We start from the raw sequence: 19,075 nt of genomic DNA on the forward strand, positions 1-19,075 counted from the left end.
GGTATTCTTACATATTCTTTCGAGAGAAAACTCTCCTGTGCCTTCTCTTTTGAGGCTGCACACTTAGACATACACGCAACACGAAAGCTTTTCGAGTTACATCGTGTTGTTTAGGAAAAACAAGATAATTTCGCACGATGCGGGATTTCCTTAAAACGTGATTTTCCGGAAAAATTTGACGAAAGAAAATTCTCCTTTGGGTTCTCTTTTGAGGCTACACGTTTAGTCGTACACGCCACACCAATTCTTTTCGAGTTACAACATGTAGTTTAGGAGATACAAGCTAATTTTGTACGATGCTTTATTTCTTCTTTTAAAGTGTTTCCAAAACATACATATATGACTTTACTCTGCAAAAATGTATTTCTTTATAACGTGGTATTCTTACATATTCTTTCGAGAGAAAACTCATCTGTGCCTTCTCTTTGGAGGCTACACACTTAAACATACACGCAACACTAAAGCTTTTCGAGTTACAACGTGTTGTTTAGGAAAAACAAGATAATTTCGCACGATGCGGGATTTATTTAAAACGTGATTTTCTGAAAAATTTTGACGAAAGAAAATTCTCCTTTGTGTTCTCTTTTGAGGCTACATGATTAGACGTACATGCCACACCAATTCTTTTCGAGTTACAACGTGTAGTTTAGGAGATACAAGCTAATTTTGTATGATGCGTTATTTCTTCTCGAAAAGTGTTTCCAATACCTTCGTATTTGTCTTTACTCTGCAAAAGTGTATTTCATTATAACGTGGTATTCTTACATATTCTTTCGAGAGAAAACTCTCCTGTGCCTTCTCTTTTGAGGCTGCACACTTAGACATACACGCAACACGAAAGCTTTTCGAGTTACATCGTGTTGTTTAGGAAAAACAAGATAATTTCGCACGATGCGGGATTTCCTTAAAACGTGATTTTCCGGAAAAATTTGAAGAAAGAAAATTCTCCCTTGGGTTCTCTTTTGAGGCTACACGTTTAGTCGTACACGCCACACCAATTCTTTTCGAGTTACAACATGTAGTTTAGGAGATACAAGCTAATTTTGTACGATGCGTTATTTCTTCTCGTAAAGTGTTTCCAAAACGTACATATATGTCTTTACTCTGCAAAACTGTATTTCCTTATAACCTGGTATTCTTACATATTCTTTCGAGAGAAAACTCTCCTGTGCCTTCTTTTTTGAAGCTACACACTTAGACATACACGCAACACAAAACCTTTTCGAGTTACAACGTGTTGTTTAGGAAAAACAAGATAATTTCTCAGGATGCGGGATTTCCTTAAAACGTGATTTTCTGAAAAATTTTGACGAAAGAAAATTCTCCTTGTGGTTCTCTTTTAAGGCTACACGTTTAGATGTACACGCCACACCAATTCCTTTCAAGTTACAACGTGTTGTTTTGGAGATACAAGCTAATTTTGTACGATGCGTTATTTCTTCTCCTAAAGTGTTTCCAATACGTACATATTTGTCTTTACTCGGCAAAACTGTATTTCCTTATAACGTGGTTTTCTTACATATTCTTTCGAGTGAAAACTCTCCTGTGCCTTCTCTTTTGAGGCTACACAGTTAGACATACACGCAACACGAAAGCTTTTCGAGGTACAACGTGTTGTTTAGGAATAACAAGATACTTTCGCAGGATACTGGATTTCCTTAAAACGTGATTTTCTGAAAAATTTTGACGAAAGAAAATTCTCTTTTGGGTTCTCTTTTCAGGCTATACGTTTAGATGTACATGCTACACCAATTCTTTTCGAGTTACAACATGTAGTTTAGGAGATACAAGCTAATTTTGTACGATGCTTTATTTCTTCTTTTAAAGTGTTTCCAAAACGTACATATAGGACTTTACTCTGCAAAAATGTATTTCTTTATAACGTGGTATTCTTACATATTCTTTCGAGAGAAAACTCATCTGTGCCTTCTCTTTGGAGGCTACACACTTAAACATACACGCAACACTAAAGCTTTTCGAGTTACAACGTGTTGTTTAGGAAAAACAAGATAATTTCGCACGATGCGGGATTTATTTAAAACGTGATTTACTGAATAATTTTGAAGAAAGAAAATTCTCCTTTGGGTTCTCTTTTGAGGCTACATGATTAGACGTACACGCCACACCAATTCTTTTCGAGTTACAACGTGTAGTTTAGGAGATACAAGCTAATTTTGTATGATGCGTTATTTCTTCTCGAAAACTGTTTCCAATACCTAAGTATTTGTCTTTACTCTGCAAAACTGTATTTCATTATAACGTGGTATTCTTACATATTCTTTCGAGAGAAAACTCTCCTGTGCCTTCTCTTTTGAGGCTGCACACTTAGACATACACGCAACACGAAAGCTTTTCGAGTTACATCGTGTTGTTTAGGAAAAACAAGATAATTTCGCACGATGCGGGATTTCCTTAAAACGTGATTTTCCGGAAAAATTTGACGAAAGAAAATTCTCCTTTGGGTTCTCTTTTGAGGCTACACGTTTAGTCGTACACGCCACACCAATTCTTTTCGAGTTACAACATGTAGTTTAGGAGATACAAGCTAATTTTGTACGATGCTTTATTTCTTCTTTTAAAGTGTTTCCAAAACATACATATATGACTTTACTCTGCAAAAATGTATTTCTTTATAACGTGGTATTCTTACATATTCTTTCGAGAGAAAACTCATCTGTGCCTTCTCTTTGGAGGCTACACACTTAAACATACACGCAACTCTAAAGCTTTTCGAGTTACAACGTGTTGTTTAGGAAAAACAAGATAATTTCGCACGATGCGGGATTTATTTAAAACGTGATTTTCTGAAAAATTTTGACGAAAGAAAATTCTCCTTTGTGTTCTCTTTTGAGGCTACATGATTAGACGTACAAGCCACACCAATTCTTTTCGAGTTACAACGTGTAGTTTAGGAGATACAAGCTAATTTTGTATGATGCGTTATTTCTTCTCGAAAAGTGTTTCCAATACCTTCGTATTTGTCTTTACTCTGCAAAAGTGTATTTCATTATAACGTGGTATTCTTACATATTCTTTCGAGAGAAAACTCTCCTGTGCCTTCTCTTTTGAGGCTGCACACTTAGACATACACGCAACAGGAAAGCTTTTCGAGTTACATCGTGTTGTTTAGGAAAAACAAGATAATTTCGCACGATGCGGGATTTCCTTAAAACGTGATTTTCCGGAAAAATTTGACGAAAGAAAATTCTCCCTTGGGTTCTCTTTTGAGGCTACACGTTTAGTCGTACACGCCACACCAATTCTTTTCGAGTTACAACATGTAGTTTAGGAGATACAAGCTAATTTTGTACGATGCGTTATTTCTTCTCGTAAAGTGTTTCCAAAACGTACATATATGTCTTTACTCTGCAAAACTGTATTTCCTTATAACCTGGTATTCTTACATATTCTTTCGAGAGAAAACTCTCCTGTGCCTTCTTTTTTGAAGCTACACACTTAGACATACACGCAACACAAAACCTTTTCGAGTTACAACGTGTTGTTTAGGAAAAACAAGATAATTTCTCAGGATGCGGGATTTCCTTAAAACGTTATTTTCTGAAAAATTTTGACGAAAGAAAATTCTCCTTGGGGTTCTCTTTTAAGGCTACACGTTTAGATGTACACGCCACACCAATTCCTTTCAAGTTACAACGTGTTGTTTTGGAGATACAAGCTAATTTTGTACGATGCGTTATTTCTTCTCCTAAAGTGTTTCCAATACGTACATATTTGTCTTTACTCGGCAAAACTGTATTTCCTTATAACGTGGTTTTCTTACATATTCTTTCGAGTGAAAACTCTCCTGTGCCTTCTCTTTTGAGGCTACACAGTTAGACATACACGCAACACGAAAGCTTTTCGAGTTCCAACGTGTTGTTTAGGAATAACAAGATACTTTCGCAGGATGCTGGATTTCCTTAAAACGTGATTTTCTGAAAAATTTTGACGAAAGAAAATTCTCATTTGGGTTCTCTTTTGAGGCTATACGTTTAGATGTACATGCTACACCAATTCTTTTCGAGTTACAACATGTAGTTTAGGAGATACAAGCTAATTTTGTACGATGCGTTATTTCTTCTCGTAAAGTGTTTCCAAAACGTACATATATGACTTTACTCTGTAAAAATGTATTTCTTTATAACGTGGTATTCTTACATATTCTTTCGAGAGAAAACTCATCTGTGCCTTCTCTTTGGAGGCTACACACTTAAACATACACGCAACACTAGAGCTTTTCGAGATACAACGTGTTGTTTAGGAAAAACAAGATAATTTCGCACAATGCGGGATTTACTTAAAACGTGATTTTATGAAAAATTTTGACGAAAGAAAATTCTCCTTTGGGTTCTCTTTTGAGGCTACATGATTAGACGTACACGCCACACCAATTCTTTTCGAGTTACAACGTGTAGTTTAGGAGATACAAGCTAATTTTGTATGATGCGTTATTTCTTCTCGAAAAGTGTTTCCAATACCTACGTATTTGTCTTTACTCTGCAAAACTGTATTTCATTATAACGTGGTATTCTTACATATTCTTTCGAGAGAAAACTCTCCTGTGCCTTCTCTTTTGAGGCTGCACACTTAGACATACACGGAACACGAAAGCTTTTCGAGTTACATCGTGTTGTTTAGGAAAAACAAGATAATTTCGCACGATGCGGGATTTCCTTAAAACGTGATTTTCCGGAAAAATTTGAGGAAAGAAAATTCTCCTTTGGGTTTTCTTTTGAGGCTATACGTTTAGACCTACACGCCACACCAATTCTTTTCGAGCTACAACGTGTAGTTTTGGAGATAAAAGCTAATTTTGTACGATGTGTTATTTCTTCTGATAAAGTGTTTCCAATACGTACGTATTTGTCTTTATTCTGCAAAATTGTATTTCCTTATAACGTGGTATTCTTACATATTCTTTCGTGAGAAAACTCTCCTGTGCCTTCGCTTTTGAGGCTACACACTTAGACATACACGCAACACGAAAGCTTTTCGAGTTACAACGTGTTGTTTAGGAAAAACAAGATAATTTCCCACGATGCGGGATTTCCTTAAAACGTGATTTTCTGAAAAATTTTGACTAAAGATAATTCTCCTTTGGGTTCTCTTTTGAGGCTACACGTTTAGACGTACACGCCACACAAATTATTTTCAAGTTACAACGTGTAGTTTAGGAGATACAAGCTAATATTTTACGATGCGTTATTTCTTCTAGTAATGTGTTTCCTAAACGTACATATATGTCCATATTCTGCAAAACGGGATTTTTTTATAACGTGGTATTCTTACATATTCTTTCGGGAGAAAACTCTCCAGTGCCTTCTTTTTTGATGCTACACACTTAGACATACAAGCAACACAAAAGCTTTTCGAGTTACAACGTGTTGTTTAGGAAAAACAAGATAATTTCCCACGATGCGGGATTTCCTTAAAATGTGATTTTCTGAAAAATTTTGACGAAAGATAATTCTCCTATCAGTTCTCTTTTGTGGCTACACGTTTAAATGTACACACCACACCAATTCTTTTCGAGTTACAACGTGTAGTTTTGGAGATACAAGCTAATTTTGTATGATGCATTATTTGTTCTTGTAAAGTGTTTCCAATATGTACTATTAGTCTTTACTCTGCAAAACTGTACTTCCTTATAACGTGGTATTGTTACATATTCTTTTGAGAGAAAACTCTCCTGTGCCTTCTCTTTTGAGGCTGCACACTTAGACATACACGCAACACGAAAGCTTTTCGAGTTACATCCTGTTGTTTAGGAAAAACAAGATAATTTCGCACGATGCGGGATTTCCTTAAAACGTGATTTTCCGGAAAAATTTGACGAAAGAAAATTCTCCTTTGGGTTCTCTTTTGAGGCTACACGTTTAGTCGTACACGCCACACCAATTCTTTTCGAGTTACAACATGTAGTTTAGGAGATACAAGCTAATTTTGTACGATGCTTTATTTCTTCTTTAAAGTGTTTCCAAAACATACATATATGACTTTACTCTGCAAAAATGTATTTCTTTATAACGTGGTATTCTTACATATTCTTTCGAGAGAAAACTCATCTGTGCCTTCTCTTTGGAGGCTACACACTTAAACATACACGCAACACTAAAGCTTTTCGAGTTACAACGTGTTGTTTAGGAAAAACAAGATAATTTCGCACGATGCGGGATTTATTTAAAACGTGATTTTCTGAAAAATTTTGACGAAAGAAAATTCTCCTTTGTGTTCTCTTTTGAGGCTACATGATTAGACGTACAAGCCACACCAATTCTTTTCGAGTTACAACGTGTAGTTTAGGAGATACAAGCTAATTTTGTATGATGCGTTATTTCTTCTCGAAAAGTGTTTCCAATACCTTCGTATTTGTCTTTACTCTGCAAAAGTGTATTTCATTATAACGTGGTATTCTTACATATTCTTTCGAGAGAAAACTCTCCTGTGCCTTCTCTTTTGAGGCTGCACACTTAGACATACACGCAACACGAAAGCTTTTCGAGTTACATCGTGTTGTTTAGGAAAAACAAGATAATTTCGCACGATGCGGGATTTCCTTAAAACGTGATTTTCCGGAAAAATTTGACGAAAGAAAATTCTCCCTTGGGTTCTCTTTTGAGGCTACACGTTTAGTCGTACACGCCACACCAATTCTTTTCGAGTTACAACATGTAGTTTAGGAGATACAAGCTAATTTTGTACGATGCGTTATTTCTTCTCGTAAAGTGTTTCCAAAACGTACATATATGTCTTTACTCTGCAAAACTGTATTTCCTTATAACCTGGTATTCTTACATATTCTTTCGAGAGAAAACTCTCCTGTGCCTTCTTTTTTGAAGCTACACACTTAGACATACACGCAACACAAAACCTTTTCGAGTTACAACGTGTTGTTTAGGAAAAACAAGATAATTTCTCAGGATGCGGGATTTCCTTAAAACGTGATTTTCTGAAAAATTTTGACGAAAGAAAATTCTCCTTGGGGTTCTCTTTTAAGGCTACACGTTTAGATGTACACGCCACACCAATTCCTTTCAAGTTACAACGTGTTGTTTTGGAGATACAAGCTAATTTTGTACGATGCGTTATTCTTCTCCTAAAGTGTTTCCAATACGTACATATTTGTCTTTACTCGGCAAAACTGTATTTCCTTATAACGTGGTTTTCTTACATATTCTTTCGAGTGAAAACTCTCCTGTGCCTTCTCTTTTGAGGCTACACAGTTAGACATACACGCAACACGAAAGCTTTTCGAGTTCCAACGTGTTGTTTAGGAATAACAAGATACTTTCGCAGGATGCTGGATTTCCTTAAAACGTGATTTTCTGAAAAATTTTGACGAAAGAAAATTCTCATTTGGGTTCTCTTTTGAGGCTATACGTTTAGATGTACATGCTACACCAATTCTTTTCGAGTTACAACATGTAGTTTAGGAGATACAAGCTAATTTTGTACGATGCGTTATTTCTTCTCGTAAAGTGTTTCCAAAACGTACATATATGACTTTACTCTGTAAAAATGTATTTCTTTATAACGTGGTATTCTTACATATTCTTTCGAGAGAAAACTCATCTGTGCCTTCTCTTTGGAGGCTACACACTTAAACATACACGCAACACTAGAGCTTTTCGAGTTACAACGTGTTGTTTAGGAAAAACAAGATAATTTCGCACAATGCGGGATTTACTTAAAACGTGATTTTATGAAAAATTTTGACGAAAGAAAATTCTCCTTTGGGTTCTCTTTTGAGGCTACATGATTAGACGTACACGCCACACCAATTCTTTTCGAGTTACAACGTGTAGTTTAGGAGATACAAGCTAATTTTGTATGATGCGTTATTTCTTCTCGAAAAGTGTTTCCAATACCTACGTATTTGTCTTTACTCTGCAAAACTGTATTTCATTATAACGTGGTATTCTTACATATTCTTTCGAGAGAAAACTCTCCTGTGCCTTCTCTTTTGAGGCTGCACACTTAGACATACACGGAACACGAAAGCTTTTCGAGTTACATCCTGTTGTTTAGGAAAAACAAGATAATTTCGCACGATGCGGGATTTCCTTAAAACGTGATTTTCCGGAAAAATTTGAGGAAAGAAAATTCTCCTTTGGGTTTTCTTTTGAGGCTATACGTTTAGACCTACACGCCACACCAATTCTTTTCGAGCTACAACGTGTAGTTTTGGAGATAAAAGCTAATTTTGTACGATGTGTTATTTCTTCTGATAAAGTGTTTCCAATACGTACGTATTTGTCTTTATTCTGCAAAATTGTATTTCCTTATAACGTGGTATTCTTACATATTCTTTCGTGAGAAATCTCTCCTGTGCCTTCGCTTTTGAGGCTACACACTTAGACATACACGCAACACGAAAGCTTTTCGAGTTACAACGTGTTGTTTAGGAAAAACAAGATAATTTCCCACGATGCGGGATTTCCTTAAAACGTGATTTTCTGAAAAATTTTGACTAAAGATAATTCTCCTTTGGGTTCTCTTTTGAGGCTACACGTTTAGACGTACACGCCACACAAATTATTTTCAAGTTACAACGTGTAGTTTAGGAGATACAAGCTAATTTTTTACGATGCGTTATTTCTTCTAGTAATGTGTTTCCTAAACGTACATATATGTCCTTATTCTGCAAAACGGGATTTTTTTATAACGTGGTATTCTTACATATTCTTTCGGGAGAAAACTCTCCAGTGCCTTCTTTTTTGATGCTACACACTTAGACATACACGCAACACAAAAGCTTTTCGAGTTACAACGTGTTGTTTAGGAAAAACAAGATAATTTCCCACGATGCGGGATTTCCTTAAAATGTGATTTTCTGAAAAATTTTGACGAAAGATAATTCTCCTATCAGTTCTCTTTTGTGGCTACACGTTTAAATGTACACACCACACCAATTCTTTTCGAGTTACAACGTGTAGTTTTGGAGATACAAGCTAATTTTGTATGATGCATTATTTGTTCTTGTAAAGTGTTTCCAATATGTCCTATTAGTCTTTACTCTGCAAAACTGTACTTCCTTATAACGTGGTATTCTTACATATTCTTTTGAGAGAAAACTCTCCTGTGCCTTCTCTTTTGAGGCTGCACACTTAGACATACACGCAACACGAAAGCTTTTCGAGTTACATCGTGTTGTTTAGGAAAAACAAGATAATTTCGCACGATATGGGATTTCCTTAAAACGTGATTTTCCGGAAAAATTTGACGAAAGAAAATTCTACTTTGGGTTCTCTTTTGAGGCTACACGTTTAGTCGTACACGCCACACCAATTCTTTTCGAGTTACAACATGTAGTTTAGGAGATACAAGCTAATTTTGTACGATGCTTTATTTCTTCTTTTAAAGTGTTTCCAAAACGTACATATATGACTTTACTCTGCAAAAATGTATTTCTTTATAACGTGGTATTCTTACATATTCTTTCGAGAGAAAACTCATCTGTGCCTTCTCTTTGGAGGCTACACACTTAAACATACACGCAACACTAGAGCTTTTCGAGTTACAACGTGTTGTTTAGGAAAAACAAGATAATTTCGCACGATGCGGGATTTATTTAAAACGTGATTTTCTGAAAAATTTTGACGAAAGAAAATTCTCCTTTGGGTTCTCTTTTGAGGCTACATGATTAGACGTACACGCCACCCCAATTCTTTTCGAGTTACAACGTGTAGTTTAGGAGATACAAGCTAATTTTGTATGATGCGTTATTTCTTCTCGAAAAGTGTTTCCAATACCTACGTATTAGTCTTTACTCTGCAAAACTGTATTTCATTATAACGTGGTATTCTTACATATTCTTTCGAGAGAAAACTCTCCTGTGCCTTCTCTTTTGAGGCTGCACACTTAGACATACACGAAACACGAAAGCTTTTCGAGTTACATCGGGTTTTTTAGGAAAAACTAGATAATTTCGCACGATGCGGGATTTCCTTAAAACGTAATTTTCCGGAAAAATTTGACGAAAGAAAATTCTCCTTTGGGTTCTCTTTTGAGGCTACACGTTTAGTCGTACACGCCACACCAATTCTTTTCGAGTTACAACATGTAGTTTAGGAGATACAAGCTAATTTTGTACGATGCGTTATTTCTACTCGTAAAGTGTTTCCAAAACGTACATATATGTCTTTACTCTGCAAAACTGTATTTCCTTATAACCTGGTATTCTTACATATTCTTTTGAGAGAAAACTCTCCTGTGCCTTCTTTTTTGAAGCTACACAATTAGACATACACGCAACGCAAAAGCTTTTCGAGTTACAACGTGTTCTTTAGGAAAAACAAGATAATTTCTCACGATGCGGGATTTCCTTAAAACGTGATTTTCTGAAAAATTTTGACGAAAGAAAATTCTCCTTTGGGTTCTCTTTCGAGGCTACACGTTAAGACTTACACGCCACACCAATTCTTTTCGAGTTACAATGTGTAGTTTAGGAGATACAAGCTAATTTTGTACGATGCGTTATTTCTTCTTGTAAAGTTTTTCCAAAACGTATGTATATGTCTTTTCTCTGCAAAACTGTATTTCATTATAACGTGGTATTCTTACATATTCTTTCGAGAGAAAACTCTCCTGTCCCTTCTTTTTTGAGGTTACACACTTAGACATACACGCAACACAAAAGCTTTTCGAGTTATAACGTGTTGTTTAGGAAAAACAAGATAATTTCGCACGATGTGGGATTTCCTTAAAACGTGATTTTCTGAAATATTTTGACGAAAGAAAATTCTCCTTTGGGTTCTCTTTTGAGGCTACACGTTTAGTCGTACACGCCACACCAATTCTTTTCGAGTTACAACGTGTAGTTTAGGAGATACAAGCTAATTTTGTACGATGCATTATTTCTTTTCATAAAGTGTTTCCAATAAGTACTTATTTGTCTTTATTCTGCAAAAATGTATTTCCTTATAACGTGGTATTCTTTCATATTCTTTCGATAGAAAACTCTCCTATGCCTTCTCTTTTGAGGCTACACACTTAGACATACACGCTACACGAGAGCTTTTCGAGTTACAACGTGTTGTTTAGGAAAAACAAGATAATTTCCCACGATGCGGGATTTCCTTAAAACGTTATTTTCTGAAAAATTTTGACGAAAGATAATTCTCCTATCGGTTCTCTTTTGAGGCTACACGTTTAGACGTACATGCCACACCTATTCCTTTCGAGTTGCAACGTGTAGTTTTGGAGATACAAGCTAATTTTGTATGATGCATTATTTCTTTTATAAAGTGTTTCCAATAAGTACGTATTAGTCTTTACTCTGCAAAACTGTATTTCCTTATAACGTGGTATTCTTACATATTCTTTCGAGAGAAAACTATCCTGTGCCTTCACTTTTGAGGCTACACACTTAGACATACACGCTACAAGAAAGCTTTTCCAGTTACAACGTGTTGTTTAGGAAAAACAAGATACTTTCGCACAATGCGGGATTTCCTTAAAACGTGATTTTCTGAAAAATTTTGACGAACGAAAATTCTCCTTTGGGTTCTCCTTTGAGGCTACACGTTTAGTCGTACACGCTACAGCAATTCTTTTTGAGTTACAACATGTAGATTAGGAGATACAAGCTAATTTTGTACGATGCGTTATTTCTTCTCGTAAAGTGTTTCCAAAATGTATGTATATGTCTTTTCTCTGCAATACTGTATTTCCTTATAACTTGGTATTCTTACATATTCTTTCGAGAGAAAACTCTCCTGTGCCTTCTTTTTTGAAGCTACACACTTAGACATACACGCAACACAAAAGCTTTTCGAGTTACAACTTGTTGTTTAGGAAAAACAAGATAATTTCCCACGATGCGGGATTTCCTTAAAACGTGATTTTCTGAAAAATTTTGACAAAAGATAATTATCCTATCAGTTCTCTTTTGAGGCTACACGTTTAGACGTACACGCCACACCAAATCTTTCGAATTACAACGTGTAGTTTTGGAGATACAAGCTAATTTTGTATGATGCGTTATTTCTTCTTGTAAAGTGTTTCCAATATGTACTATTATTCTTTACTCTGCAAAACTGTATTTCCTTATAACGTGGTATTCTTACATATTCTTTCGAGAGAAAACTCTCCTGTGCCTTCTCTTTTGAGGATACACACTTAGACATACACGCAACACAAAACCTTTTCGAGTTACAACGTGTTGTTTAGGAAAAACAAGATAATTTCTCAGGATGCGGGATTTCCTTAAAACGTGATTTTCTGAAAAATTTTGACGAAAGAAAATTCTCCTTGGGGTTCTCTTTTAAGGCTACACGTTTAGACGTACACGCCACACCAATTCCTTTCAAGTTACAACGTGTAGTTTTGGAGATACAAGCTAATTTTGTACAATGCGTTATTTCTTCTCCTAAAGTTTTTCCAATACGTACATATTTGTCTTTACTCGGCAAAACTGTATTTCCTTATAACGTGGTTTTCTTACATGTTCTTTCGAGAGAAAACTCTCCTGTGCCTTCTCTTTTGAGGCTACACAGTTAGACATACACGCAACACGAAAGCTTTTCGAGTTACAACGTGTTGTTTAGGAATAACAAAATACCTTCGCAGGATGCTGGATTTCCTTAAAACGTGATTTTCTGAAAAATTTTGACGAAAGAAAATTCTCATTTGGGTTCTCTTTTGAGCCTATACGTTTAGATATACATGCTACACCAATTCTTTTCGAGTTACAACATGTAGTTTAGGAGATACAAGCTAATTTTGTACGATGCTTTATTTCTTCTTTTAAAGTGTTTCCAAAACGTACATATATGACTTTACTCTGCAAAAATGTATTTCTTTATAACGTGGTATTCTTACATATTCTTTCGAGAGAAAACTCATCTGTGCCTTCTCTTTGGAGGCTACACACTTAAACATACACGCAACACTAAAGCTTTTCAAGTTACAACGTGTTGTTTAGGAAAAACAAGATAATTTCGCACGATGCGGGATTTATTTAAAACGTGATTTTCTGAAAAATTTTGACGAAAGAAAATTCTCCTTTGGGTTCTCTTTTGAGGCTACATGATTAGACGTACACGCCACACCAATTCTTTTCAAGTTACAACGTGTAGTTTAGGACATACAAGCTAATTTTGTATGATGCGTTATTTCTTCTCGAAAAGTGTTTCCAATACCTACGTATTTGTCTTTACTCTGCAAAACTGTATTTCATTATAACGTAGTATTCTTACATATTCTTTCGAGAGAAAACTCTCCTGTGCCTTCTCTTTTGAGGCTGCACACTTAGACATACACGCAACACGAAAGCTTTTCGAGTTACATCCTGTTGTTTAGGAAAAACAAGATAATTTCGCACGATGCGGGATTTCCTTAAAACGTGATTTTCCGGAAAAATTTGACGAAAGAAAATTCTCCTTTGGGTTCTCTTTTGAGGCTACACGTTTAGTCGTACACGCCACACCAATTCTTTTCGAGTTACAACATGTAGTTTAGGAGATACAAGCTAATTTTGTACGATGCTTTATTTCTTCTTTTAAAGTGTTTCCAAAACGTACATATATGACTTTACTCTGCAAAAATGTATTTCTTTATAACGTGGTATTCTTACATATTCCTTTGATAGAAAACTCATCTGTGCCTTCTCTTTGGAGGCTACACACTTAAACATACACGCAAAACTAACGCTTTTCGAGTTACAACGTGTTGTTTAGGAAAAACAAGATAATTTCGCATGATGCGGGATTTCCTTAAAACGTGATTTTCTGAAAAATTTTGACGAAAGAAAATTCTCCTTTGGGTTCTCTTTTGAGGCTGCACGTTAAGACTTACACGACACACCAATTCTTTTCGAGTTATAACGTGTAGTTTAGGAGATACAAGCTAATTTTGAATGATGCGTTATTTCTTCTTGTAAAGTGTTTCCAAAACGTATGTATATGTCTTTTCTCTGCAAAACTGTATTTCATTATAACGTGGTATTCTTACATATTCTTTCGAGAGAAAACTCTCCTGTCCCTTCTTTTTTGAGGCTACACACTTAGACATACACGCAACACAAAAGCTTTTCGAGTTACAACATATTGTTTAGGAAAAACAAGATAATTTCGTAAGATGCAGGATTTCCTTAAAACGTGATTTTCTGAAAAATTTTGACGAATGAAAATTCTCCTTTGGGTTCTATTCTGAGGCTACACGTTTAGACGTACACGCCACACCAATTCTTTTCGAGTTACAACGTGTAGTTTAGGAGATACAAGCTAATTTTGTACGATGCATTATTTCTTCTAGTAACGTGATTCCAATAAGTACTTATTTGTCTTTACTCTGCAAAACTGTATTTCCTAATAACCTGGTATTCGTACATATTCTTTCGAGAGAAAACTCTCCTGTGCCTTCTTTTTTGATGCTACACACTTAGACATACACGCAACACAAAAGCTTTTCGAGTTACAACGTGTTGTTTAGGAAAAACAAGATAATTTCCCACGATGCGGGATTTCCTTAAAACGTGATTTTCTGAAAAATTTTGACGAAAGATAATTCTCCTATCAGTTCTCTTTTGAGGCTACACGTTTAGACGTACACGCCACACCAATTCTTTTCGAGTTACAACATGTAGTTTTGGAGATATAAGCTAATTTTGTATGATGCATTATTTCTTCTTGTAAAGTGTTTCCAATATGTACTTATTAGTCTTTACTGTGCAAAACTGTATTTCCGTATAACGTGGTATTCTTACATATTCTTTCGAGAAAAAACTCTCCTGTGCCTTCTCTTTTGAGGCTACACTTAGACATACACGCAACACAAAAGCTTTTCGAGTTACAACGTGTTGTTTAGGAAAAACAAGATAATTTCGTAAGATGCGGGATTTCCTTAAAACGTGATTTTCTGAAAAATTTTGACGAAAGAAAATTCTCCTTTGGGTTCTCTTCTGAGGCTACACGTTTAGACGTACACGCCACACCAATTCTTTTCGAGTTACAACGTGTAGTTTAGGAGATACAAGCTAATTTTGTACGATGCATTATTTCTTCTCGTAACGTGATTCCAATAAGTACTTATTTGTCTTTACTCTGCAAAACTGTATTTCCTAATAACCTGGTATTCTTACATATTCTTTCGAGAGAAAACTCTCCTGTGCCTTCTTTTTTGATGCTACACACTTAGACATACACGCAACACAAAAGCTTTTCGAGTTACAACGTGTTGTTTAGGAAAAACAAGATAATTTCCCACGATGCGTGATTTCCTTAAAACGTGATTTTCTGAAAAATTTTGACGAAAGATAATTCTCCTATCAGTTCTCTTTTGAGGCTACACGTTTAGACGTACACGCCACACCAATTCTTTTCGAGTTACAACATGTAGTTTTGGAGATATAAGCTAATTTTGTATGATGCATTATTTCTTCTTGTAAAGTGTTTCCAATATGTACTTATTAGACTTTACTGTGCAAAACTGTATTTCCGTATAACGTGGTATTCTTACATATTCTTTCGAGAAAAAACTCTCCTGTGCCTTCTCTTTTGAGGCTACACACTTAGACATACACGCAACACAAAAGCTTTTCGAGTTACAACGTGTTGTTTAGGAAAAACAAGATACTTTCGCAGGATGCTGGATTTCCTTAAAACGTGATTTTCTGAAAAATTTTGACGAAAGAAAATTCTCCTTTGGGTTCTCTTTTGAGGCTACACGTTTAGTCGTACACGCCACACCAATTCTTTTCGAGTTACAACATGTAGTTTAGGAGATACAAGCTAATTTTGTATGATGCGTTATTTCTTCTCGTAAAGTGTTTCCAAAACGTACATATATGTCTTTACTCTGCAAAACTGTATTTCCTTATAACCTGGTATTCTTACATATTCTTTCGAGAGAAAACTCTCCTGTGCCTTCTTTTTTGAAGCTACACACTTAGACATACACGCAACAAAAAAGCTTTTCGAGTTACAACGTGTTGTTTAGGAAAAACAAGATAATTTCTCAGGATGCGGGATTTCCTTAAAACGTGATTTTCTGAAAAATTTTGACGAAAGATAATTCTCCTGGGCGTTCTCTTTTAAGGCTACACGTTTAGACGTACACGCCACACCAATACTTTTCAAGTTACAACGTGTAGTTTTGGAGATACAAGCTAATTTTTTAAGATGCGTTATTTCTTCTCCTAAAGTGTTTCCAATACGTACTTATTAGTCTTTACTCTGCAAAACTGTATTTCCTTATAACGTGGTATTCTTACATATTCTTTCGAGAGAAAACTCTCCTGTGCCTTCTCTTTTGAGCCTACACACTTAGGCATACACGCAACACGAAAGCTTTTCGAGTAACAACGTGTTGTTTAGGAAAAACAAGACGCTTTCGCAGGATGCTGGATATCCTTAAAACGTGATTTTCTGAAAAATTTTGACGAAAGAAAATTCTCCTTTGTGTTCTCTTTTGAGGCTACACGTTTAGTCGTACACGCCACACCAATTCTTTTCGAGTTAAAACATGTAGTTTAGGAGATACAAGCTAATTTTGTACGATGCATTATTTCTTCTCGTAAAGTGTTTCCAAAACGTACATATATGACTTTACTCTGCAAAACTGTATTTCCTTATAACGTGGTATTCTTACATATTCTTTCGAGAGAAAACTCTCCTGTGCCTTCTTTTTTGAAGCTACACACTTAGACATACACGCAACGCAAAAGCTTTTCGAGTTACAACGTGTTGTTTAGGAAAAACAAGATAATTTCACACGATGCGGGATTTCCTTAAAATGTGATTTTGTGAAAAATTTTGACGAAAGAAAATTCTCCTTGGGGTTCTCATTTAAGGCTACACGTTTAGACGTACACGCCACACCAATTCTTTTCAAGTTACAACGTGTAGTTTTGGAGATACAAGCTAATTTTGTACGATGCGTTATTTTTTCTCCTAAAGTGTTTCCAATAAGTACATATTTGTCATTACTCTCTATAACTGTATTTCCTTATAACGTGGTATTCTTACATATTCTTTCGAGAGAAAACTCTCCTGTGCCTTCTTTTTTGAGGCTACACACTTAGACATACACGCAACACGAAAGCTTTTCGAGTAACAACGTGTTGTTTAGGAAAAACAAGATAATTTCCCACGATGCGGGATTTCCTTAAAACGTGACTTTCTGAAAAATTTTGACGAAAGAAAATTCTCATTTGGGTTCTCTTTTGAGGCTATACGTTTAGATGTTCATGCTACACCAATTCTTTTTGAGTTAGAACGTGTAGTTTAGGAGATACAATCTAATTTTGTACGATGCGTTATTTCTTCTTTTAAAGTGTTTCCAAAACGTACATATATGACTTTACTCTGCAAAACTGTATTTCTTTATAACGTGGTATTCTTACATATTCTTTCGAGAGAAAACTCTCCTGTGCCTTGTCTTTGGAAGCTACACACCTAAACATACACGCAACGCGAAAGCTTTTCGAGTTACAACTTGTTGTTTAGGAAAAACAAGATAATTTCGCACGATGCGGGATTTCCTTAAACAGTGATTTTCTGAAAAATTTTGACGAAAGAAAATTCTCCTTTGGGTTCTCTTTTGAGGCTACACGCCACACCAATTCTTTGCGAGTTACAACGTGTAGTTTAGAAGATACAAGCTAATTTTATACGATGCGTTATTTCTTCTTGTAAAGTGTTTCCAAAATGTATGTATATGTCTTTTCTCTGCAAAACTGTATTTCATTATAACGTGGTATTCTTACATATTCTTTCGAAAAAAACTCTCCTGTCCCTTCTTTTTTGAGGTTACACACTTAGACATACACGCAACACAAAAGCTTTTCGAGTTACAATGTGTTGTTTAGGAAAAACAAGATAATTTCGCACGATGCGGGATTTCCTTAAAACGTGATTTTCTGAAAAATTTTGACGAAAGAAAATTCTCCTTTGGGTTCTCTTTTGAGGCTACACGTTTAGACGTACACGCCACACCAATTCTTTTCGAGTTACAACGTGTAGTTTAGGAAATACAAGCTAATTTTGTATGATGCATTATTTCTTCTCGTAAAGTGTTTCCAATAAGTACTTATTTGTCTTTACTCTGCAAAACTGTATTTCCTTATAACGTGGTATTGTTTCATATTCTTTCGATAGAAAACTCTCATACGCCTTCTCTTTTGAGGCTACACACTTAGACATACACGCTACACGAGAGCTTTTCGAGTTACAACGTGTTGTTTAGGAAAAACAAGATAATTTCCCACGATGCAGGATTTCCTTAAAACGTGATTTTCTGAAAAATTTTGACGAAAGATAATTCTCCTATCGGTTCTCTTTTGAGGCTACACGTTTAGACGTACATGCCACACCAATTCTTTTCGAGTTACAACGTGTAGTTTTGGAGATACAAGCTAATTTTGTATGATGCATTATTTCTACTTGTAAAGTGTTTCCAATAAGTACGTATTAGTCTTTACTCTGCAAAACTGTATTTCCTTATAACGTGGTATTCTTACATATTCTTTCGAGAGAGAACTCTCCTGTGCCTTCTCTTTTGAGGATACACACTTAGACATACACGCAACAAGAAAGCTTTTCGAGTTACAACGTGTTGTTTAGGAAAAACAAGATACTTTCGCAGGATGCTGGATTTCCTTAAAACGTGATTTTTTGAAAAATTTTGATGAAAGAAAATTCTCCTTGGGGTTCTCTTTTAAGGCTACACATTTAGTCGTACACGCCACACCAATTCTTTTCGAGTTACAACATGTAGTTTAGGAGATACAAGCTAATTTTGTACGATGCGTTATTTCTTCTCGTAAAGTGTTTCAAATAAGTACATATATGCCTTTACTCTGCAAAACTGTATTTCCTTATAACGTGGTATTATTACATATTCTTTCGAGAGAAAACTATCCTGTGCCTTCTTTTTTGAGGCTACACACTTAGACATACACGCAACACAAAAGCTTTTCGAGTTACATGGTGTTGTTTAGGAAAAACAAGGTAATTTCACATGATGCGGGATTTCTTTAAAACGTGATTTTCTGAAAAATTTTGACGAAAGAAAATTCTCCTTGGGGTTCTCTTTTAAGGCTACACGTTTAGACGTACATGCCACACCAATTCAT

This window comes from Apodemus sylvaticus, chromosome 20 (assembly GCF_947179515.1).
Source record: "Apodemus sylvaticus chromosome 20, mApoSyl1.1, whole genome shotgun sequence".
NCBI classification, from domain to species: Eukaryota; Metazoa; Chordata; class Mammalia; order Rodentia; family Muridae; genus Apodemus; species Apodemus sylvaticus.